This window comes from Aphelocoma coerulescens, chromosome 5 (assembly GCF_041296385.1).
Source record: "Aphelocoma coerulescens isolate FSJ_1873_10779 chromosome 5, UR_Acoe_1.0, whole genome shotgun sequence".
NCBI classification, from domain to species: Eukaryota; Metazoa; Chordata; class Aves; order Passeriformes; family Corvidae; genus Aphelocoma; species Aphelocoma coerulescens.
Window position 1 is genome coordinate 45,280,463 of NC_091019.1, and position 6,000 is coordinate 45,286,462.

Consider the following 6,000-nt stretch of genomic DNA (forward strand, 5'->3'; position numbering starts at 1 on the left):
TGTTCGGCCTTCTCCAGGAGAGCATGGTCCCATCACACATAATGGTGATTTGGGAAGACAAACACCATCCCTCTGAACATCCCTCCCCTCCTCCTCCTTTGCCCTACTTTCTACACTGAGCGTGATGTCACAGGGTCTGGGATATCCCTTTGGGCACTTGGGCTCACCAGTCCTGGATGTGACTCTTCCCAACCTCCCATGCACCCCCAACTTCCTCACCAGCTTAGCAGTATGAAGAGCAGAAAAGGCCTTGGCTCTGTGTAAGCCCTGCTCAGCAATAACAAAAACATCTCTCTGTCATTAACCCTGTGTTTAGCACAAATCCAAAACACAGCCACTGGGAAGAAAATTAACTCTACCCCACCCCTAAGCAGCACAGGAGCGTACCCCGAACCTGCAGGACCTTGCACTGGGACTCGGAGAGGGCGGGGAGCGGTCGGTGCCCGTCGCTGGGCTATGGGAGCCCTCACCCCCAGCCGGCCCCGCCAACACCGCGCTCTGCGGGACAGGCCCCGGGGCAGTGCCCGCGCCGGCCGCCAGGTGTCAGCACAGCCCCGGCCTTGCCCAGCACAGCCCCGGCACACCGCGGCACGGAGGCCTCGCCCGGAGCCTGTTCTCACGGAGTCATCCACTGGCCTGGGCTGGAAACGAGCTTAAACATCATCTAGTTCCAACCCCCCGTCCTTGACATACACACACCTTCCACTAGATCAGGTTGCTTAGAGCTCCATTAAACCTTAAACACTTCCAGGGACGGGGCATGCACAACTGCTCTGAGCAACCTTGTCTTGTTCCAGTGTCTCACCACCCTCACAGCAAAGAATTTTTTACTAATGTCTAATCTGAACCTACTTGCTCTCAGTTTGGCGTCATTCCCCCTTGTCCCGTCACTACATAACCTTATAAGAGGTCTCTCTCCAGCTTTCCAGTAGGCTCCCTTCAGGTAATGGAAGGCCACAATTGGGTGGCCCTAATGCCTTCTCTTTTCCAAGCTGAACAGTCCCAATTCTTTTAGCCTTTCATCAAAGGAGAGGTGCTCCATCCCTCTAATTAACTTGGTGGCCTTCCTTTGGACTCACACCAACAAGTACATGTCCTTCTTGTGCTGTGGACCCTACAACCAGATGCAGGCGGGGTCTCACCAGAGCTACTCTTCCTGCAACTACTTCATTGCTGCTTTCCTGTGAAGAACAACCAGCAGGAGCATCATTTTAGCTGTTGTACAATGTTCCTCCAGCACCCTGCTCCAGAGGCTGGTGGGTCAGTGAGCAGTGGCTGTGGCATGTTTTGTGCTGGACTCACTGGGGCTGTGGTTGAGGAACTGAAGATACCTGACAATTGGTCCATACCGATGTGACAACTCTGCCATTGCTTGTTGGCCCACATGTGTGATGTGTACAGAGAGGAGTCACTGCTACAGGACAGTCTTAGTATCTCTTGGACCCGCCGAAGTTACAGCAGCTGATCCACAGACCTGAGTGTAGATATTCTGCATTTCTGGGGCTGTTGTTTAAAACAGGTCATGTCCTAGGATGTTCTTCAGTGGCTCCAAGTCTGTCGACCAACTGTTCACCATTCCCTGGCTATACCAGTGAAAAATATCCATGCCTCTCTCTCCCCCTCAGCCCCAAGAAATCCTTTTTTGAATCTTTTTTTTCAGCTTAAGAGGCATAAAATGAAATACCAACATATGCAGACTCAGAATTAAGGCCAGGGCAGATGCTCTATGGTCAGTTAAGCTGGATCAGGAGTGAGAAGTTTCTCACGTGTTTCCAGAATGGAATATAAGGCAGAGAAAACAATGGGATCTCAGGATACCTGATGGCAGAGAGTGAAGGTCCTGCTTCACTGTCCTTACAGCACCATTTGTTGTACAGGAAAAGGGTGCACTTTGGAGTAGAGGAGTAGCACATAGATACTGTTTAATATCTTTGGTGTTTTCTTCCCACAGTGTCTTGGGCTTGCATATGTTATGCATGGATCTTTATCTTATGCAAAGTGCTGTTGTGTATTAGTCACGCATTACTATCCCACTTAGGTTTGCACAGAATCAGATGCCCAGTTAAACTGATTTGTTCAATTATCACCCTTAAGTTTCTAGATTAGCTACAGCCATCAAAAATCTTCTGTAAGAAAACAACATAATCACATAGAGATGGGAACTGGCCTGCGGCAGGTGTCGCTTTAATTTATTTGAGTGTCCATTTAAACTCCAGAGCAACAACAATGTGGCAGCTAGATTGTACCTTTACACCAGGAAAAACCTGCAGGGAGATTGGATGGTTTCTTTCAGCTGAAGATTTTGAGACCACATTTTCATTCCAGAAGGGCTTGATAAATAAAAATTATTTATTTTGCTGGACACAAAATTGAAAGAGATTGAATCTCTGGGAAGGAACTAGATGCAACCTTCTGTCCTACTATGTGGCTTGATGCAACTAAAATTAAGAGTGAAGATTTTGGTCACATGCAAGCAGTGTGGTAGAGGGATGTAGTTGCAGTTTGTATTGTGCAGATCTCTGAGCATTCTCAGATCAATAAGGCTTTTTTAAGCTTGGTGGCAGCATTTGTCCCCTTGCTGGGAATTCAGGGATAAACTCTGGTAAGACACTGAGCAGGGGCGGTCGGGGAGTGGAACATGAATTGCTCTGCTGATCCTGCACCTGTGAAATGGCGCAGAAGGAAATGGTTTGGCTAGCATAAATTAAGGCAGCTCTGAGACTCATCTAACATATCTCAGGAATTCAGCCTGCCAGCACAAAATTAGACAGTGTAAAAAGCTGGCTAAACACTACATATCTTCCATAGCTTCTGAGAGTCACACAACCAAGTGACATTGTCAGAGCTCTTCAATATTAGAAAGAAAATAACAGTTTAAGTAATATGCTTTGAAAACACAACATGCCTACCAGGGTATTTAATGTGTTAGCTAGTTTAGATGAACCTTTGTATGTCTTGCAAGGAAAATAATCTTTTTGTAATGAATCCCATCCAGCAGAAAGAAACCCAATTCAGATTAATTTCCTTGGCACCACCACAATACTTAGGACAACACATAAGACATTATAACGACATCACTAATTAGAATCTCTGGAAATCTCAAAATAAGTATAAAGACTAATCTTTTACGACAAACTATCTCAGCTTATTCAGACTGAAGACCTTTGATCTGTCTAGCTGAACTGGCCTACAGGTTTTTGGCTTTAGCTGCAAAGGAGAAATCTCACGGGCTGCCGAAGCAGGTACACTGAGCCTAGTCTTCCTCTTTTAAACTTAGATCAATAGTTCTTTGTTCCAGTAGCCTCCCATCCATATAAGGAGTGGTCAGTGTGTATCAGTGGACATGCGCCCTATGCAAAAGGGCTTCTTGCAGCCATGCACAAAATCAAGCATCATAGGACTGGGAGCACGCCATGTACAAGGTACTGGTCAGTGCAACTCAGATGCTTCAGGCCCCTCACCTGACTCTGTTACAGCAAAGTTACAGAATCTGAAGAGATGATGGAGTGAAAATTTGCAAGAACAAAGTTTAATTTTTTCAGCATGAAGCAGCAGATTCGAGTTAATTGACTGGTACTAATGGTTTTTACAAGACACTGGTAAAGGTCAAGATCATAATAGACATTTCAGCTCCTGAAGATTTATGTTATAGTTGTTCTTTTCTTCTTAAGTGGGTGAGTCCTTATCCATCAACAATACTGAAGCTCTTCCACAGTTTCTTAATTCAGAGAGCCCAACCTAAAAGACTTCCTTCTGAATTTGGCCCAACAGAGAATTCAATCAAGCCATAGTTCATTCCTTGCCACCCTCTCTTTCTTGTAGGCTGCTGAGATGGCAGCCAGACACATGCCACAGACCTGACAGATTGGTCTTCCAGACATTTCATGAAGACCTTAGTTACCTCACTGACGTGCAATTAGCTGTGCATCTCTCAAGGGACAAATATGCCAGCTTTCACGGCCTTATGGGAAGGGGGTACCTGATCACATTACAGGAGGACAAGAAAATAATGTTCTGCCATGTAATCTTATTCACAGGATCCCCCTTTCAGGAAACTGAGTATGTGCATTTCATGGTGGTCTGTGTTTCCATCTGGGGTCACAGGATAAAGTGGCCATATAATGGAGAAGGTCTTCAGGATATGATCCTCCATAAGGGACTGAGACTACATCTAGTCATGATCTTCCCCTGTAAGGGAAGATCAAGCCATTTCAACCGTCCTCTTTGCCAGTGGTTTCTCCCCACCCCATCTTTTTGTGGATCTGCAGTGGGAGCCAGCTACACAGGGTACGGTCGCTGAGGACTCAAGCAGCGAGCGCACGTCGAGTCGAGGGTGTTGCAGAGCGCTCAGCGCCGCCACCGACCCTCTCTCGAGTCACCGTGAGGGCACGGACGTGTCCATGCACCGGCTCCTGTGGGCAGGTGTCTACGCCTTAGCAGCAGCAGGAAACTTGCTTCTCCACCCTAGAGCTGCACTTTTGCCTGCTTTTCCCCCCTTCCCAGCGAGCAGAGGGCGCTCCGCCCTCAGAAGTGGGACCTCGTCACATTCCTGGGATGTAGCTAAACCACACGCACACATGCACACCCTAGGAGACAAAAAACCCGAGCTCAAAACTGCGAGCTGAGAAAAGGGTGGCTGAAAGCCTCGGAAGCCCAGGCAGGCAGAGCGGGCGAGGCGGGCAGGGTGCGGGAGGCCCGGGCAGGCAGCGCCCGCGCCCCGCCAAGGGCACCCTGTGCCCGGTCCCCGCAGCGCCCAGCGGGATATTCCCGCTCCCACCTTATTGTGCGGCGCAGCGGAGGAGCCACAATGCGAGCTACTCTCTGGGGGGATGGGGAGTGGGAGGTGGGGGGGTGGAGACAGACACAGGCGGAGTCAGGGCTCAAATTCTTGAACCTTTCACATCCTTTCTGTAATTTGAAACATACTTGTTCCCATGCCAGAACCTTTTTTTCTTTTCTTTTCTTTTTTCTTTTCTTTTTTTTTTTTTTTTTTTTTTTAAATTCCTTCCTTGAGGCTGTGGAAATATATTCAGAGAAGAAAAAAAAGAGAGACAGAAAGAAAGTAAAGAAAGAAACGAAGGGGAAAAGCAAGTCCACTACTTACCAGAAGCTCCACAACAAAACAGAGAAACGTGAGAGCCCGGCCCTCCCCAAGCACAACTGCTCGCGGGCTCAGATTTCCTTTCGGAGGGGTCATGGCTGCTGCAGTCACGGGTTTGGAACGCAGCTGGTCCTGCCTGCAACAGGGAGAAAAAATCCTGGCTCTTCTGCAAACGGCATTTGCCTCCTTTCGCTTCACAGGCTCATTGTGCTCAGAGGAAAGGAAGCCATTTGCAAAACGCTTGGGGCATTGGATCCCGGTCATCTTCAGTGGGTCATTCCCCCTCACCACTCCCAGCCCCTTACATCCACCCTCCCAGATGGCCTGGGAGGGAAGGGACATATGCATATCCCTCTCCTGTACACTTCAGGTCACACACCTATAAGCACTGCAGTTTATCTCAGCGTGATTAGTATGGGGTGTACACATATGAGAGAGGAAAAGTGGCTGAAAACCGGCTGAAACATTTCGAATGTCCCTAATCACCCAAAAGGGACAAAGCAGCATGGAGTAGCACAGAGCACTCTCTTGCATCAGCCGGGCCACACTGCCCACTCCTTTCCCCCTGGGTAAACCACAGCAGGTGATTGTGCTGGTGCAGCGGGTATTTTTGTTTGCTTTGTGTAAGGAAGTAACAATTACCAGCGACAATAAATGCCTCCTGGAGTCAGAAGTGACCTGTAGCTCTTCAGTTGCATACAGTTGCAGTGCAGCTGCCTTGCCAGTGCTGGAGCACGGCTGCTAGACTGACAGGAGCACCTACCCCTCTTCCCTCCAATCAGGGAGTCACACCCTAGTCTTTCAAACCAGAAAAACAAGGATGAGGAGATAAGCTTTCATGTTTCACTGCCATTGTCATAGGTCGTAACTGTGTTAATGTGCTATCATGTTGTTTACAT

The 6,000-nt window shown here is 48.2% G+C and overlaps 1 protein-coding gene across 1 annotated transcript in view; it reads right to left on the reverse strand.

Moving 5' to 3' along the window:
• Nucleotides 1–5,229, reverse strand: part of ANGEL1 (angel homolog 1) — a 42,065-nt gene extending 36,836 nt beyond the window's left edge. The window contains exon 1 of the mRNA XM_069017948.1: nucleotides 5,105–5,229. The gene's annotated coding sequence lies outside the window, so the exon portion shown is untranslated. The remainder of the gene's footprint in view (nucleotides 1–5,104) is intronic.
• Nucleotides 5,230–6,000: the final 771 nt, after the last annotated feature.